General features: G+C 39.4%; 1 pseudogene; it reads left to right on the forward strand.

The window, feature by feature from the left end:
* Window positions 1-7,980: 7,980 nt before the first annotated feature.
* The window catches only part of LOC146360930 (uncharacterized), a 122,139-nt pseudogene continuing 109,793 nt past the window's right edge, over window positions 7,981-20,326 (forward strand).

Below are 20,326 nucleotides of genomic sequence, written 5' to 3' on the forward strand. Positions count from 1 at the left end.
ACCAGTTTTTGTCTGAGCGTGTTGCTGGGTCTGAAATGCACCGGGATGTCATGCTTGGAGAAAACTCTCCTAAGTTTTTCTGATACACCGGCTACATAGGGGATGACAATGTTGTTGCGTCTGTCCTTCTTATCCTCCCTCGTTGGTGTCTGGTCTTCTTTTCTGTGCCTCTTTGCTGACTTTAAGAACGCCCATTTAGGATAGCCGTGTGTGTAAAGGAAGCACTCAAAACGTGCGGCTATCCTAAATGGGCGTTCTTAAAGTCAGCAAAGAGGCACAGAAAAGAAGACCAGACACCAACGAGGGAGGATAAGAAGGACAGACGCAACAACACTGTCATCCCCTATGTAGCCGGTGTATCAGAAAAACTTAGGAGAGTTTTCTCCAAGCATGACATCCCGGTGCATTTCAGACCCAGCAACACGCTCAGACAAAAACTGGTTCACCCGAAAGACAAAACGCCAAAACACAGACTTAACAATGTGGTGTATGCTGTACAGTGCAGCGAGGAATGCCCAGACCTCTACATTGGAGAGACCAAACAGCCACTTCACAAGCGCATGGCACAACACAGAAGAGCCACCTCCACAGGACAAGACTCAGCAGTCCATCTGCATCTTAAGGATAAAGGACACTCTTTCGAGGATGCCAATGTTCACATTTTGGACAGAGAGGACAGATGGTTTGAAAGAGGAGTGAAAGAAGCCATCTATGTCCACTGTGAGCGACCATCTTTGAACAGAGGCGGGGGTTTACGACACCAACTCTCTGCCATCTATAATCCAGTTTTGAGATCCCTTCCCAGACGCCTTAACGCCCACTCACATCCTGGGCCATCTGACCTCAGGAATTCGCATGATAAGGTGGGGCCAGGTTTCACAATGAACACACCCGAAACTCTGGCTGATTGGGACCCACACCCAGTTTCACACCTTGGCTCAGGCGATTAGAAGATCATCAGGGGGTCCTTTTGTCCCTCTGTGGGGGGATACTCCCACTAGGTTTATATCTGGGACTCTCCACCATTTGACCTTAGAACTGAAGAAGCTTCTCGGATGAGAGGTGAAACGTCTTCAAGTAAACTTAAAGAAGTCCAGATGCTTTTCTTTGCAAGCTCCTTTGACTACGATGACCTGGATGACTGAGAACCTTCACAGACATGCTCTTTGGATCATACTTTTTTTTTTCCTCCATATTTTATATTTCTGAATAATTGTACCAACAGTTGTCAGCTTCTCACCAAGCTTGTTGCTGATGGTCTTGTGGTCCTGTGTTGCATTTCAGCCGTGTCAAGGTCTACAGTCTTGTCCCTGATGTCTTTTGACAGCTGTTTGGTCCTGCCCATGGCGGTGGTGAGGTTGGAATCAAAGACATTGATTCTGTGGGTAGGTGTGATCAGGATTATCTGTAACTGACTGATTCTAATCTGTTTTACATAGGCTGACTTTAAGGTAATTAGTTTTTTCTTGATTTTTAGTTGATATTGTGTCACCCTCCATTAAAATGAAGTAACCATAACAATTTGAGCTGGTACATTTCTTTTAAATAAGAAAACTTACAAATTCATAGTATCTACAGTACGGGAAATAATTAACAGATATCATCTTATTGTCTTAGGAGGACTTCACATAAGCTGCTGTTAAAATATACTTTCTACATTTGATATTCTTTATTATTAATATCTACAGTGAGTTAAATAGTAAAATATCAAGGTTAAAGTCTGGAACTGTACATGAAGTTTACCTAGGCAATTAAAGCCTGGGATGTACATCATAGTCATTAATGGTTATCTATGCAATTGAGCGTCAAGCAAGTTGCTTTATATGTGGACTAGACTTTAAAAGTTGATGTCCAAAAATGTACTATAAAATAAGGTACAGTGAACATTACAAATCCCTATAGTATACTAGCTTTCTTTGAAATTAACAATATCTTTAGCCACATAGGTTGCACAGTATTCACAGCAGTACTGGGTTACTGTGTAAGAACAGCGTTGCCAGTTTTTATGCCTCAACATAAAATGACCTCTTTTGCCCACAGTTTATGTCGGAATAGATGCTGAAAGGAGCCGAAGAAGGGTCATGAACAGAAAAACACTGGTAATTTCAGAGACTGGGTCCCCATGTTCTGTACATGTGTATTTAGCCCAAGTTATTTTCCAACGCCAGTCCCTTGAGTGACATTGAAATATATAATAATGTAACCAAGTACTAAATGTGGTAAATGAGCACTTAAGGCAAACACATACCTAAACAAACTAGTAAAAACACAACAATTTTTATAATATGAGTTCATGCACTATATACACAATTAATATATAGTCAATGTGTTATGCAGTGCTGTAGTTCTGGCCAAATGTTTACCAGGACTAGTTGTACAGAAAACTTTAAATGTGCTTCAGACTAGCAGGTAAGCAGTTCCAGAAATAAGTGGCTGTATTAAAGTGTCGAACTATACAATATCTTTCTAATATATTACAAGTGTTAGTTACACTATATCTAGTGAAATCTAGTTAGAAAAGCCTTAGATGTTAGACGCCCTTGCTCTAAAATGTCAACAAAATACAGGTAAGAAATACACATTTAGAAAAGTAAATTATATAAATTAAAATGTAATTTAATGCAGAAAGTCCTCTTTTGAATTCAGTAATTATATAACAAATTTTCATGATTACAACAAATATGGGAAAAAGTACTTGTGCTGTTAATGGCTGCCAGGCTAAACAAATACAATATTTATTTATGTGTATATGTTTCTCTGTTTCTTGGTATACTTGTTTGTTTGACTGAATGATTAATTACCCCAGTGAGTTTCATGCACTTCAGGACTATCAGTAGAAAACAGCAAACAGTCAATGCCAGAGAGCATTAGCTTATTACTTTGGCAGGATGAAGTAGCAGCTTCATGTCAATTAGAAAGGAATAAATGAGTTGGTGAAAAACTGCTGTTTGATGCTTCATCGTTGTGGAACACTTACATTTGGCATTCAAAATGACAGAAGGCTGTTTGAAGGCAAACTTCAGATTGTGGGCATTTTGGTGAACTGGGCTCACACAGAAGAAAACAAAACAAAATGGAAAAGTACAACAATAAGAGCGTGTCAAATATATTTTTAAACCAAATATTTTGAGCTACAAAAGAGTATTGTTGCCGGGTGGGTGTAGGTCAAGGACTTTTGCCTTTAGTGCCAAGCTGTTGAGTGACAGGGAAGAAAATATCAAGGGTGGGCTGAGGTACAGACGCACACATGCTCTACAGAATGTTCTGTTGCTACAGCGCTCTGTTGAGTAACTAGACAAATGACATTCTTTGAATCGAGCATACAGAGGTCTCAAACATTGGCCCCGAGCAAAATATTCTCTGCTGAATGCCATCTGTGAGTCGCTTTATCTCTTTCTTGTCTCCTCTTTGTATTGCTAACAATCTGTGTGTTTAGCAGAAAGGTTCTAAACACGACAGACTTGCTCTTTTCTAGCATTTCTGCATGTTGTGTGTATTTGATATAGAAACTAACACGGTAAAGGCATTTAAAAAGTCAGGCATTTATGAACCAGCATTACTGATCCTAATGCTAACAGATTTATCACATGGCTTCTTTGCAAGAGGACTGAATATTTACACTCATCTGATTAGCCGCACAGTTGAGTATGTTTTGGGTGCAGTGTGTGTGTGTTCTGAACCATGCCGGTCGGGGCCGTTTGCTTCTTTTAGTCTTTTGTTTGTTTGTTTGTTAAAATGTTACTGTGAGCAGGTTGCTTCATCACCCCAGGGTCAGCCATTGCAGTCACTTACTGTTCATATTTTTTGTTGTAGTAGAGGCAAATTTACATGTAGCTTACATTAGTGTGGCTTTGTCTATCTGACTAGTGGATGTGCAGTTGTTTTACAGAAACATTACTATGTTTAGTGTAGATTATTGTGGTGGTGTGGTGTGATGTTGAATTTTTCACTTCACCCTCACTGGTATGAGAAAAAATACAAAACAAAATATCCATCCATCGATCCATTCTCTTCCGCTTATCCATTTCAGGGTCGCGGGGTGCTGGAGCCTATCCCAGCTGTCTTAGGGTGAGAGGCAGGGTACACCCTGGACAGGTCACCAATCTGTCACAGGGCCAATTAACCTGTCCCCACTAGCTGCATGTCTTTGGACTGTGGGAGGAATCCGGAGTACCTGGAGAGAACTCGGGGAGAACATGCAAACTCCACATAGAAAGACCCTGGCCTGATAGTGGAATTGAACTCAGGACCTTGCTGTAAGGCAACAGTACTAACCTCCGTGTCTTTATGAATCTGTCACATTCTTGTGAAGGAATCTTTTGCCTTTTTTGCTTCACTTCTGTTTTCCTGTGCATGTCTTGAGATGTTTTCATGTCATTCTTTTGACTTTTAATACACATTTACAGCACGGTAGCTGTTGACTTTTGTTTTTTCTTTCTAGCCCTTTTCTTGTTAGCCTAGCATTGTAAAGAGGAATTTATTGCTGCACCATCTTATGGCATAAGATGGTATTACAGTACTGCACAGTCCAGTCCTGGCTTCTATTGATAGCTCTTCAACATAATATGTAGATATTTTAGACATGAATTCACATCAGTTGTTTTATAATATGTTGTAGATGGCTTTGGTTAATTTTGGAAAATTTAAACTATTCTTAAAACACAGAAATGTACAAAACATACCTTTAACAAATAACATCTGTCTTATAATTGTATTTAATTACTGTTAATTAAGTAAATCACTGTGCATAATATGCTGTAGTGAGTGCAAATTTGTTTAGAAATCTACAAATATTGTCTAATTGAGTGAAAACTGATTAAAATTTTGCTAAAAGAGTGATTTATTTAAATAAATTAGCTGAGAATATTGTTATTTTTGTATTTTGAGAGAATAACCCTATTGAAAATAGTTCTACCTTCTAACAACAGATGTGCATGGCAGCAGCAGGAAGAAGAAATCAAAATTGTTTTCTGAGTGTATTCTATAGTATTGTAAATTATGGTTTAATGTTTTATGATTTTCAGCATAGCGGAGTTACTGTGGTTACAGCCTATAAAAAAGAGTAAAATTGGAAGTGATTGCAATAGCTGGGGTTTAGTTTCATGAATAAAAATAAACTTTATGGTCATTATAGGAAAGAAAAAGTCAGCTGATGCAATAAAGCAGAGCAGTGGTCATCATCTTGCCTTGCATGAATGGGTGGCTTACTGTAGAACAAAGCCAGCTGGTGGGCTTCAGAGTCTGTATGACAATGATATTGACAGCATATTCACTCCCACGTTTATTTTTACTTCCATAGTTTTTATCCTCCATACCTGAGTCTGTGCACTTCAGCAACACGCATCTCTTACCCAGCTAAGCCTCAGCTGTCACCTTGCTGTCTTGTTTGCTCACTCATCTGCCACTACTGTCTCCCCGATTAGAGAAAAGCAAAGTTGTTCAGGATAACACACACTGAAAGCCTTTTTGGCTTCTATTGAGCATGCCGGTTTGTTTGTTTGAGGCTGGTGTCTGTACCCCAGGAAAACAGCAGTCAATAAAACAAACAACCTGGTAGAGATGCACTTTTGTTCTACAAAAGAGACTGACGCTAACTCTCTGATAAATGAAGGTGTGTGTTGATTGGGTTTCTCAACATCTGTCCATCTGATCCACTTCAAATATGCCTCTTGTACCGTGGCGGCAAGCACAGCATAACAGTCTCACACATTTTGCAGTATGTTATTATATGATACTGTGCAAAAGTCTCAAGCCATTTTTTAGAAGTAATTTTTAGAAGTTGTCTTGAGCAGTATGTCTGTGAAGCTTCTCGTCATCTAGGTCATCATACTCGTCTGGACTTCTTGAAGTTTCTTGAAGACATTTCACTTCTCATCTGAGGAGCTTCTTCAGTTCTAAGAGCAAATGGTGGAGAGTCCCAGATTTTTAAGCCCTATTGGGAGTGTCCCTAAGAGGGTGATGGACCTCCTATTGATCCTCTGCCTAATCACACAACCCAAGGTGTGAAAATGGGTGCGGGTCACAATAAACCAAGACCGTGTCCACACTAATATGTTTTTGTTTGAAAACGCATCTTTTTCTCTCCATTTTGGCCTTCCGTCCACACTGAGACGTGTTTCCGGTCAAGGAAAACACAGCGTTTTGAAAACGCTCTCCAAAGCGGATACATTTCGTGTCGCAGTGTGGACAGTGAACCCGGAGCCGTTTCGAAAATGACGACACGTTTTAGTCATATGATGCAGTCATGTGACCAATTAAACTAAGATAGCGGAGGGCATTATACAGCAGTTGTTTTGTTTGCTCTCAATTTTGACAGCCCTATTAAAGTTTAATATCAGTTTGTACATGCTCCAGAAATACAGTACCAATAATAACCAAGGTAATGAGTAATTTGGGCTAGTATCAGAAGATTAAGAACGACTCTTAGAGCTCTGGTTCATGAACGACAGAGAAACCAGACAAAACACCGCTGTGTGGCTTAAAAGTACTTGAGTGATGTTAAGCCTTTTAAAAGAATTTTGTAAACAATACAGGATTACAACAGGTTTTAACAGAACTTCAAGTATAAAATTTTCCCCCAAAGTAGCAAAAAAATAGAATAAAAATAAAATTGTGCACAAGTAAAGGAATTAGTCTTTTTTAAGTCCAAATGGTACCGGTGGGGCCCATGACAAACGGGTGTATTGCAATAGAGTCTGTCCAATGAGGAGTGTGTGTGTGATTGTCTGTCCTACCGCACTACTTGTACAGTAGATGATTGTAGTCCATCAATGTGCAAATGAGTGTGCGTATGTATATCGTCTCCTAGGATCTTGGGTTGGCTCGCCATCCAGTGAACACTGGAACACTCTGGGTTCTGGAATCGCTGACCTGGTGTTTGGATTCGTCCCATATAAAAACCTGACCTATAAACAATGGTCAAATATATGTCACGAACAATTTAAGAATAACTCTCACAAATTAAACTAAAGTAGTGTCACACTGCAGTAACTACTATTCAGATCAGCTGTCATCAATTCAGTCATCATCAGTTCAGTCATGTTACACAACATTAAAATATCAAGGTTCAAAGTTCACAGTATCAATGTTCAAAATTCACAGCTGTAACCTGCAGCAATGTTAAAGATTATCTACAAGGCTTCAAACATTCAGGAATTATAGTCACCATATAATTAACTTTTCATGGTAAACATTAATCCATCAAAAATGACTCACTACATATATATAAAATCACAAATAAATAAGTATATTACCCCTTTTAAGAAATGGAGCAATACACAAATGCTTATCAGAACTGAACAAAGTGCAAATAATTTCAATAACATGTAAACACAAGGATTCAATCTACAAATAGGAGTATTAAAATAGATGTGCTTAATCCCGCTTGTACCATAGGCCTACTAGTACAAGTGGAAATACACTAAAAATTACCTCCAAGTATTCAATACTGAGCATTGTAAAATAACTGATTGACATCAAAACAGTATCAGGAAGCAACATAAAGTCTACTTACAATTACCATAAAACTTATTTTCAGCTGCTTTAACCATTTACAGCTTTTCACATGTTGATGACTTGGTTAACAATCTAACTAGCTTAACAACCGTATGTTTCAGAGACACCAAACAACTGTAATCGCACTCCGTACATCATGTGTCTAATTAGCCACATTTAGCTTACCACTGCGAAGTGGGATGCTCAGTGTTTACGTGACGCCACAGCTTGGTAAAATCTCCATTTTCACTCTGTCCTCTACGACAACAAGTGCAAAACCATACTTTGTGAACAATATCAGTTTAAATGGTATTTTAACTTGTTAGAGATTAATTTCTCCAGCTTACTGATAACAAAGTTTTAGCCTGCCTGCTCTGTTTGGCTGTAGAAGCAAGAGACTGAAAACTTGGGAGTTGGTACTAAGGAGGGGCAAGAGCTGCCTACAGCTTCAACGATTGGCTGACACGCCAGGAGTGCAGTAAAACAATGCCACTAGCTCAGTCTCCTAAACCTCCAGTTCAGTCTTCAGTTCAGTCCCTTAGTCTGCTGCACACTCACCCACCTGGTCGGCTACACATTCAGCCCGGGGTCCCAATACCCTCTGGCTCCGCTGGAGGGTCCGAGGAGCCTGTCCAGCCTCATGCCTCGTCAGCTGGAGGGCCCGAGGAGCCCGTCCAGCCTCATGCCTCGTCAGAAAAAGTCCCGGATGTGTTCTTGCTACGCCTGTTTTATCGAGCATGCATCGGTGGTGACTTGTGTGGACTTGGTACAGCTAAATATCCCAGAATGCATTTCGTCCAAAACTCTAACACAGCAATGGCGGATGAGCGGGGCTAAAAACTTTGAAATATTACTCTTTCTGGGTCATAAAATAAACTTTTGTTATTTTCAAGCGAGAATGTAGCTGTGTAAACTTCAAATATCTGCTCGATTTATCAAGATATCATATATTTCCAAATGTGCTCCGACGTTTTCGGAGACGTCTGTGACCCGCCAGCTCCATAGCAGACAGCGAGGTCGAGGATCACTAGAGCCGGCGAGAACAGCGGACTCCCGGCACATCATTTTCAACCCCCCCGCGGTCTTTTTGCTACTCAGGTTAAACAAACCCCAAACCCCAGCAGCTGTCTATTGTATTGAGTGTCCACTAAAATAAAAATAAAAGCGTTCTAACATCTCACCTGCTTGTTTTTATTAAGGCATACATGTACACTATTTTTATTAATAGAGATTTCGCTACTGAGGTTAAACATGATATATAAGTAACTTAGATCAGCGGTCCCCAACCTTTTTTGCGCCACAGACCGGTTTATGCCCGACAATATTTTCACGGACCGGCCTTTAAGGTGTCGTGGATAAATACAACAAAATAAAACTAGTACCGGTACCGAAAAAAAGAAGATTTATTCATAACACACGTGAAAAGACCCAGGAAAACCGAGTAAACGATAAAAACGATAACAAAATAACGCTGAAAACTGATAAAAACCTTGAAAACCATACATTTCACACCTGAGCCTCAACTCTCGCGGCCCGGTACCGGTCCGAGGCCCGGGGGTTGGGGACCGCTGACTTAGATCACTTTTAAAAGTTAAGGGACTGATTCTTATATAGCGCTTTTCTACTCTCACATACTCAAAGTGCTCTATACAACATGCCTCATTCACCCAATCACTTTATCTACACTTAGTGCTTTCTAACGACATTCATGCATATTCATACTCCGATGGATGCAGCGGAGAGCCAGTTGGGGTTAGTGTCTTGCCCAAGGATACTTGACATGCAGACTGGAGGAGCCAGGGATCGAACCACCGACCTTCCGATCAGTAGGTGACCTGCTCTACCTCCTGAGCTACAGCCACCCTGTTTGGTTCATTTCAGTGTTTTATTTGTTCCTGAGTAAATCGGTTTGGCTGTGATTAAAGTTAAGCTTCATAACATATCAAAGGAGCTTGCAAAGAAAAGCGTCTGGACTTCTTTAAGTTACTTGAAGACGTTTCACCTCTCATCCGAGAAGCTTCTTCAGTTCTAAGGTCAAATGGTGGAGAGTCCCAGATATAAACCTAGTGGGAGTGTCCCCCCACAGAGGGACAAAAGGACCCCCTGATGATCCTCTAATCGCCTGAGCCAAGGTGTGAAACCGGGTGTGGGTCCCAATCAGCCAGAGTTTCGGGTGTGTTCATTGTGAAACCTGGCCCCACCTTATCATGCGAATTCCTGAGGTCAGATGGCCCAGGATGTGAGTGGGCGTTAAGGCGTCTGGGAAGGGATCTCAAAACTGGATTATAGATGGCAGAGAGTTGGTGTCGTAAACCCCCGCCTCTGTTCAAAGATGGTCGCTCACAGTGGACATAGATGGCTTCTTTCACTCCTCTTTCAAACCATCTGTCCTCTCTGTCCAAAATGTGAACATTGGCATCCTCGAAAGAGTGTCCTTTATCCTTAAGATGCAGATGGACTGCTGAGTCTTGTCCTGTGGAGGTGGCTCTTCTGTGTTGTGCCATGCGCTTGTGAAGTGGCTGTTTGGTCTCTCCTTATCTGGGACTCTCCACCATTTGACCTTAGAACTGAAGAAGCTTCTCGGATGAGAGGTGAAACGTCTTCAAGTAACTTAAAGAAGTCCAGACGCTTTTCTTTGCAAGCTCCTTTGACTACGATGACCTGGATGACTGAGAACCTTCACATTCATAACATATAACTCAAATAAATTAAGAGGGGACGGTAGTAAAAACTCCGCAAGTCTGGTCTCGCCGAGAACGCGAGTACGTACTCGCGTACTTAGAATTGAGATTGGGCCTCGATGTTTTTCCTCAACATTTTGCCGCGACGTTTCAAGTAAATAAACGGCAGACAGAAATGAGGTAGGTCGAATCGTCTTGCATTTCACGCATGCGCAGTACTGGAACGTAAGTGTTTTTGGCCGTTTCAACGTGGACGCACAACTCTGTGAAAACGACTAAAAACGATAGTGTGGATGCAGAGCATTTTCAGACGAAAATTCCGTTTTCAGATTTATCCTGGCTAGTGTAGACGTAACCAAAGGTTTCGGGTGAACCCAGGCTTGGAGGAGATGAAAGTCATCTGAAGCTCATGCATAAAATAGGGGGAAAAAATCCAGTAAAGACCTGATGCAGGACTTAAGCGATACAAGATCTGACCATCTTCTGTTCACTGAAATCTCATCAGAAATGGTTCTAACGGAAAGGTGGCTGTCAATAAACCATTGTCAAGGAAAAGGGAGAAAAGGCTGAGGTATGTAAAATTACAAAAGCACTGGCATGCAAATCAGTAACAACAGGTCTTATTGAGGAATTAATCCAAATTTTTAATACTCACATCTCTAAAAGATTTTAGAGGTTCTGTGTGGATTGTTGAATTATGATCACAGAAAAGGGCAATCAGATTTTGATCTGCCATCATTTTTCAGCATGACAGTGATCCCAAATACACTGCCAATACGGTAAAAGTATATCTGAATAGAAAAGCTCACAGTGGGAAAGTATTAGTCATGGATTGGCCTCCAAAGAGCCTGGACCTCAACATTATTGAAGCAGTGTGGGATCATCTTGACAGAGAATGAAACTAAAGGCAGTCAACATCCAAAAGAAGAGCTTTGAATGTCTATCAAGATAAACTTGGAGAACTATTGCTGAAGACTACTTAAAGAAATAATATAAAACTTTGCCTAAGAGAATTACTAATTGAAGAATCAAGGTGGTCATACTAAATAATGACTTTGAAGCTTCATAGAATTGTACAAACTGTATTTTTGCTTAATACAGATATATTATTCACTCAAAAATAATCAAAATATAAAGAAATCTGTTATTGCTCAAGACTTTTGCACATTTACTGGAGCAAAGACAAAGCTTAAAAATTTCCAAATTTCAGGTTTTTACTCATTATGTGGACTATGTAAGATATCAGCATGATGATTCTAAGGTGATTGCTTCTGTACATGATCTAATAAGCATAATAAAGAAAAAAACAGATCAGACTATGGTGCATTCACGTTTGTTCCATTCCATATGAAGCTGCTATAGGATCATTTTTGCTGCTAAAGACCAGTGGTTACCAAACCAATCACCACGCACATTTATTCCCTGGAACAGGAACACTTTTCATACACACACAGGGACAGACTTACAAGCACCGCTATAATTAACACCTTTGCAGCAGCTGTAGCGAAAACAAAAGCAAATGATGTGTAAAGTTAATATTCAATGAAAAAAGTAATGTCTTTACATTACATTAAATGCAAATATAAACATATCTTCAGCTAAAACAAAAATCTAAGTGCTCGTGTTTACAAGGAGCACATTTTTATTCTGCTGGGCTGCCCTTTCAAACCGTCGCTACCATAAATCATAAAAATAACAATTCAACACAAAATGCAAATATAAGTAAAAAGTTAAAATACACACACACAGGTGTCCTATAGACCGTCAGACAAGACCTCTGGGAGACACAATGCTCTGTTGATTACACTGCCGGGGTGAGCAGTGTGGGAAACGCATAGCCAGCCTGTAATATGTTTTTTTTTCCCACTGGCTGAAATAAGCTATGCTTCTTTTTTCACCAACACTTGTATAGCAGCTGTGTAAAATTTAAATAAATGATCCTGAAACCTTCAAATCTGTGTAACTCCAGGGCTTCTCTTTCTATTCCGACTCACACCCGCAAGTCACAGCACTGCAAGCACAGAATTGACTTATTTATATGCTGAAATTAGACTGAAGAGATTTGTGTGGAACACAATCCCAACTATTTTTTAAGACAAAGTGATGTCACTGTAAGAAAATTCAGTCACATCTCAAGATTCGTATTTGATTGACACTTGTAAATATCTCTTCCAACATTTTTCATACTGGTGATATATTATATTTTGTCACCACATCCCTAAACCCCAAAACACACAGTCGACTGCGTCTCTGAGTATCCTGGCTGCGGCAGCCTTTGTCTCTGTCCTTATGATGACAGATAAAGCACTCTGATGCTCCCTGAGAGAAACACATGGGCAGACACACACACACACACACACACACAAACACACTTATAGATTCATCTGTCAACTCTCACTTCCTTGTTCAGCATCCCCAGATGTGTGATCAGTCAGACATCTGTCGTTTTCTGTGCAAATTGTACTGTGCAGGAACAGTTGTCCAAATATTCCATAAATTCAACATTTAATAATTGTAAAAAAAAAGTACTTTAGCTCTAGCTGTAACGAAGAATTGGTTACATATACTAGTGGACTGATAAAAGCATCTGTCAAACTGTTGAAGCTCCAGAGGCTTTGTCCTTTTGACAGGACCTTTCTGTTGTTTGTTCTGAAGACAGACATGCCATGCACAACCCTGCCATTTTACATAAAAGCATCAAATACCTTCCATCACAATAGTCACCGGACAACGCCAAGAAACAAAGCAGCGGATGTGCTGTACAATAAAAGGCTTCCGCAGGTTCGGGCAGGGTGTTTAAAAGAGACCAGTTGGAATTAATGAATTCAGGAACGCCGCAGCAGTGTGGTAAGTCAGCCGGGGCAGTTCTGGTGGGAGAGATCTTCACGGGGATTTCAAAACAGAGGAAAGAAAAAAAAAATCAGGTTTGTTTGTGAAGGACTTTTCATAAGAAAACAGAACAGAAAAGAAAAATATGGGGGGCATACAGCAGGGTATGTAAAACAACTGAGTAGAATAATTTGTTTACATTACAGCAACTTCATCCTCTTCTTTCCATTTTTAGAATCTATTGTCCCTTTTCATCCCTTTCTACTGCTCCTACTGAGTTTCTGACTACATCCATCTTATATAAAAGATGGATGTAGCCAACATGACATTATTAGTTTTTTTGTGATTTACCATTTCGAAGCGTTGAGTTTAGCATTTCAGTCATTTTTCAAAACCAGACTTCATAGCTATATTTAGATGACAGGGTAGCACTGAGTTTTTTCTGGCTAATGCACTGTTGGCAAAGTCCAGTGGCAATTTAAATAGAATGCTGATATCATCTGTTGGGGAAAAGAGAAAGAACAATAACAAAAAAGAAGTTTGCAGCAAAAGAAACTCAGACAGCTAACTAGTTCAATTGTCTTTAATACAGATGAATGCTAACAAGACAAAATAACACTTGTAAACATTGTATTGATTAAAATCATTTTTTAAAACTTTTTTGTTTTGATAAAATGATGACACCTGAATAAAAAAAAACAACAAAAGAAAAAACTTACATTGACTTTATGCTAGCATTAGCTAAAACTCCCTCTTGATAAAAAGCAAATTATAAAATCCTAATTTGATACCCAAATGTTAAATTCCACTGAACTGTAAATGTGTTTATTTCTGTTGGGCATTTTATCTTGCAAGTCTATTCAAATTGAACTACTTTTTGTGTCAGTCTCAAGTGGTCATTGCTCAACTGCAATTTGATTTTTGTCGAGGTTTCTACTCAGATGCCAGGCAGAGTAAAATCTGATTGACTTATTCAGTAGTTCAGCTATAATCCTGCAGTTCTTTCTCTATCAGCTCACTGTGACTGTCCAAGTAAGTTCCCCTACTGAACTTAGCACGCAGTAAGTTCCCTTACTTGATGTGCTTTCTTTAAAAACTGCACTTTCTCTTCTCTACAACCTAAAAAATAAATAAATAACTAAAGCAAACGTGCGTTATGCGTTATCAGTTAAACACCTTAAGTGTGAAGCAGCAGCAGTGGGGTGTAACTCAACACGACCGTACCACAGTGTAAAGAGAGTCGACAAAGAACAGAGATAAAGATAAAATCAGGCACACTTGTATTGTTTCCTGTGAAGATAATTTGAATCCACTGAGGGAAAGGCAGATCCAGATGCTAACAATATACAGGAATGAAAGCAAGTACAGTTAACAGTTTATCCATGGCTCTGTGGTGTAGTGGTTAACGTATTCACCTTACAACCTGATAATCTCCAATTCAATTCCAGGAAGAGGCACAAACCAGCCTCAGGAGTCACAAGCTACTGCACTCCTACTAGCGGTTGATAAAGCCTGCATCAGGAATGGTATCTGGTGTAAAATATCTGTAAAATCAAATATGTGGATCCATCCACTGTGGTGACCCCTTGGGAAATAAAGGAGCAGCCAAAGATGCCTTTTGGTTTTTCCATCTTCTCAAAGGCAAGGCAACAATTTTAACTAATTACTCTTAATTTAGAGGATAGAGAGAGCAGTGATTTGCTTTGATTAGTGTGCTCAGTGATTTTACTATATATGCATGAGTGTCTCCAGGCTAGTTTTCTATTTTTGTTTTTCATGTGTTATCCATTGTAAATTAATGCATGCAAGAGAATAACTTTGTCAGAAAACAGGAAAACAAAAACTTACCTTGATTATGAGAAAACTTGATAATTTAGAAAGCACTAGAAATATAAGCTTAGAACACTTGTACAGCTTCAAAGGTTCTCTTTGTACTTGACAGTATAAAGCTCAGGAATCTCTAAAGAGGGCTGATGTTAAAAGGTACCTTTGAGCTAGTTATTTTTCTTTTTTGAAATACCTGAGCCCCACAATTTGAAGATTAAAAACTTGATGTTTGGAATTTTAATATGATTCTGATTAGTCATGCTCTGTGATTTTTGTTTCTTTTTACATAAAATTAGTCCAAAAATCTCAGGAACGAAATCAGGCATTTAAATAAACTCAGCTCCCCCACTTGGCATGGGTGACATTATTTTTTCAGCATTGCATCCAGAATTGATTGGATCAAGTGAGGGTGGATTTTACAAAGGCAGGCCTTCAGCAGAGCAGCGGTCTCCCTCGCACTGAGAGCTTTTCTAACACTGTGCCATAACTCCATTAACAAATGCAATCTCAAAGATCATAACTAATCTTCTGAATTAATTAAAAATCTTTTTTATATTTTATTTTTTCGTACATTATTATGTCGTACATTGGCGTAATTGAGCTAGTGTAGGCTTCGGTTGCGACTGACAAAGCTAATCCCCTTTTTCAAATGAGATTGAAAATTCTGCAAATCAACAAGATACTCTCCCCGTCTAGTTATAATTATTTCATTATGTGCCGCTGTGGGTGTTAACTAGGAAGAATTGATTGGAGCAGCTGGCGATACGGTCGACCTGATGAGGCTACTGTTGACTTCACTCTGGTGGGAAATTGTCGGGCTCCTGCTACCGACTGTTTTCCAGCAACTCCAAACTACTCAGCCTAATTAGCTTTACTACTGCATCTTCAGGCAAATATCCACATCTAGCCTGTCTTTAAAATAAGCATCACCATTAGGACCACCATCACACTGCTGCTGAACTCACTCTCCTCTTTAAGCGCCACACTGTTGCTGTTAACCTTAAGACTGAGATAATGGCAGCTCTTTTCCAAAACATGACATTTACCTTGCTATCAGTAACAGCGACAATAAAAATAACCTCAGAGTTGAAACTTTAAGGTCGTGCCGGCGTCCCGCTCTTTCCTCTTGCACAAGCTGGGTTCCGGTTTGTTTTTATTACCCTGTGACAGGCGCTTGATCCTTTCACCTTGGTATTTTTTTTTTTTTTTACACAGCTAGGCTGACACTAACAAGCAGCATGCCTTCCTATCTCCTCAACCCCATCGTCTAGGCTGCCATGAATGTACCTGGCTTTGATGCACAGCGCAACAACAACAAGTCATTTAGTCGTTTTGGTTCATCGAACAGGCTGTTTGTTAGTTAGCCCCAGGGTAAAGCTGTCTGCGGGAGGCTGGGGAGCAGAGGAGGATGATCAGGAGGTTTGGGTGATTCTATATAGTGCTTACAGCAAAGTTTTAACCCTTATATAATACCTCTAGAGTCATATAAAGAGGAAACCTAATAGGGCTGCAAATGTCAGAGAAGTACAGTAAAAAGCATTGAACTAATGAGAAAGATAGTGGATTAACTGCAATTCTCAAGTGTAAGCCTTAAATCGCAGCCTGCTAATTTTCTTCAAAAAATCGAGTGAATTCTTTCAACACTTTGTTGCACTCTAATTGCTGCTTTTTTAAAAGCTCACCTCAGAAGGTCTTGAAGGCTTAATGCACGGATGATCTCATTGTCAAAGCAACATAACAATCAACACTTAAGAAGGACACAAAAACATTGGCTAATATCACAAAGTATTAATAAGGTTATCTCGTTTCACGCTTGGTTTCTTTTGTCGTAAAGAAGCAAAACACCTCCCCGCCAATGAATTATTACACTTCCCAGTCTATTCGCAACACCAAACCCCATTATAGTTGGATAGATATGTCGCTTCTGTTGATTGATGTTGCTTTTGCATAGCAGGGTGTTTAAAAGGCCATACAATGTATCAGGGATTTTAATTTATATAAATATTATTCAGGAAAGACCTTGCTCTTTCAGACAGATGAAAAGGCTTAGGACTTTTGACATCAAGGCCTCTGTGACCTTTTGACTTTGGACCACAGATTTTATTTGCCTGTGCGTGTAGGAGTCAAGTGTGTGCAAGCACGCAGTAATATATATTTTGCTAATGCATGAATGCGCATTTAAGGGATGCTCTTAGCTTATTTGAAGCATAGTTGTATAGTTGGTGAGCTATGCATCCTGTAGCTGTTTGCAAAAGCCTGTCCCAGCTCTTATAGAGCGAGAGGCAGGGTACACAGGTCATCAATCTCCCATGGCATTCCAATCTGTAAGATAAAAACAATATTGTTTAAATAAGTAAAGTCATTCTTCCTTTCAATCATTCATTTTCTTTCTTACTAAACACATATTTGGGGCAAGTGAAGCTGAGCCACAGTCCCAGTAGTGAAGCTGATCTCAGTGCTTTAGTCTGCTTGTATTTGCTACACATCTGCAAGCCATTTTGCAACCGATCTGTGTATGTATGAAAGTGTTGGTGCCAAATAAAAACTGTTATCTTCTGACATACAGTGAGCTTGACTGAAACCAAACATAAGCAGCATTATCCAGATACAGTTTTAACATGCCAAGGGTCATAGTCACACAGATAAATACATTAAAAATATACAACAAAAGAAATGTCAAGTGTTCCATTTTTTCTAAAATGTCCTCAAACAAACACATATTTACACTATATATGTATTTTTACATGATAATATTAAAATCTGGTAGTGCATCTGTTTTCGCAGATATGTGTTACATTACGTGTTGTTAATGTTGTTATGTGTTGTAACCTAAAGCTGAATTATGTGTGAAGTAAAACAATGCCAAACGATAACACATGTTTGTATTACCCTTCCAAGAGTGGCGTAAACACAATAATAATGGCACAGCACCACATCACTATAAATGAGTGGGTTATTTCAAAAGTCCACAAACACTATTTTTACATCACTGAATTGTGACCCAACAGCTTGACCTCTACATGGAAGCAGCTCCATATGTTACAGAATTCAGTTCAAAAAGAAGCTAGCATTTAAAATCAACTTTAAAAGGTGAGGGAAATATGAAATACGGCCCTTTTTAAAAAAATCTCTGGCAATATAACTTGATTTAAAATCAGAATCAGAATGTAAGCATACAGTATAAAAGACGAATGTAGCCTCTGTAATCATTTTCCTGCCAAGTTTATGAGCTCACTCATTTTCATTCATTGGCTTCTAACCAAGAATCTGCCCAGTACAATTTTCGTACCATTGATATTACCAAAAAACATTGCATGACAGATGCATTTAGCAAATGTTATGTCACCCAATGGTTTCTGGACTCTTCATTCAGAGGCTTCAACATTAGTATTTTAGTAATTTTTGGAGGCAGAAGGGTGAGGTGCTACCTTATCATCCAAGGCTGCCAAGCTTGGCTAGCAAGCTGCATTCACAGATAGAGGTGTAACGCAAAAACTCACATACCTGCTAGTTAATGGGACTCAACTTCTTGGATGAAACCAGCCACACAGCATGTTATGTTAGTTCCATCTAAAAGGCTTCAAAAGGCACCAGCAGTACAAACATGTTCAAGACATCCAATTCAATAACATAAGTTTTCAGGTGTCCTATCAGTGAGCCACTCAACACCTATTATGAAGGGGGAAAGCTGGAGTTAATGTTGCTAAGTCACAGCTAACTGAATAGCCCATGTGTCTTCCTGGTAATATTATCGCTAGCAAAATCATATGAGTGGAAGTAGCTAACTTGCCAATTTTCTTTACCAGCTAATTTAGCAAACATGGACTGCCGGGCGTGTGTATCAGTTTACGATCCATGATATTTACTTGTGTAAAATGGCCTACAGTATTATTTGAGCTAATAATAAGTCATATACTATACAAAGCAGAGATGTATAGTTTGTGCTTTCCACTGTAAAAGCCAAAAGAAGTGGGAGGCAGGGGCGGTTAGCCAGCTAGCAGGTCTTAAGAGTACTATAAATTTTGTTTTTGGCCACACCATATTCCAGCCAGATATTCAGAGTTCAGCTGCTTGGAATGATTTATAAAGATATAATTCCCACACAATGATAAAATACGTAACCAAGGAACAGTAGGGTTTTGGAGTTAGCCAACAGTGTCTGTTCAAGGAGCTCTAGTCTTCAGCATAGGCCTAATTTTTCAGCCCCACAAGTTGCTGCTTGAAGTTATGGAATGTTCTGCTGCAAAACTCTAGTTAACCTTTACTTAATCCTCCCCAAAATGTGGGCAGGTATTTATTTATTTTATTAAAGAAAATAAAAAATTCACATAAATTATAAACATAAATAAACTCTCCGCTTTTGGTCTCAGTTTCAGCGTGGCATAAATAAGGCCAAAGCGTGCATTAGCTGTTGCTTGCTGCACCAAATAAACTGCTGTTTTTATTTTCTCATCACATTAACCCTTCCATTAATCACCCTGCATCATACCTATGCAAGCGCGTGTGCCTGTACAAGACTGTGTCATCCGTGAACACAGCAGCCCTCGAGATCATTAATCAACTAAAGTCAAGCCCGCCAAGGGTTTTCCAAAATGTCAGGGGGGGGAGGCGAGAGTTTGCTGCGCTCTGTGCTCCTGTGTGCTCCTACACCAGGGAGCTGATCGCAGCACATCGCTCCCATCGGCTCCAGATGGTGGGAACAAGCAGGAGGATAGCAGGAGAATAGAGAATCTCTATATGTGTGTATGCGCTGGAGAAAACCCAGTGAATCTGCAGGACTTGGACAAGTTAATGGCAAAATTTAAAAAAACAATCTTACTCTCATAATATTTTGCCAGGCTAAAATTAAACTTTTAACAGCTTTGTAAACTACTTTGAACTGATATCAGAAAGATAATAATCTCCATTTCACACTGAGGCAGACAGTGGCTCTCCGCTTTTATTTTGGTGCCATGCAGGTTCTAAGCGTCTGTTTAACATAACAATGCCTGCTGTGATAAGGTGACAGTAGGAATAGAGAGAGAGAGAGGAACATTAAAATGAAAACAGAAAATGAGAGAAGCGGTGGCGTGCTGAAAAAAAAGCCAGCAGTTTTTATATAAGGCCAAGAACCTGTCAGTTTAAAAGTGGTAAACACAATTTTGAAAAACTATTTATTCCTGAGCATGATATTGCAAATCAAACCGGGGGCGAGAAAAGTCACGGACGGCCATTTTAAGCGCTGAGTTTCAATTCTGGATTTCAGTGCAGTGGTGATCTGACAGTTGCTTGACTTATCTTCTTCTAAGAATGAGATGAGGAAGAGAAGCTGAAGGAATTAAAAAAAGAAGAAGAGGCGAGAAGGGAATAGAGTTTGAATCTGCAGCAAAGAGAAGAGATTAGGAAGTTTTCACTTGATGAGAAGATGCAGAAGACAATTAATATTTCACCAAGTTGTAATCTTGACACTATTAAATGGATACAACAAACCTTTAAAAGAAAATTCCATTCCTTTG

The sequence above is a fragment of the Perissodus microlepis genome, chromosome 23 (genome assembly GCF_051167445.1).
Source record: "Perissodus microlepis isolate ML-2025 ecotype Zambia chromosome 23, ASM5116744v1, whole genome shotgun sequence".
NCBI classification, from domain to species: domain Eukaryota; kingdom Metazoa; phylum Chordata; class Actinopteri; order Cichliformes; family Cichlidae; genus Perissodus; species Perissodus microlepis.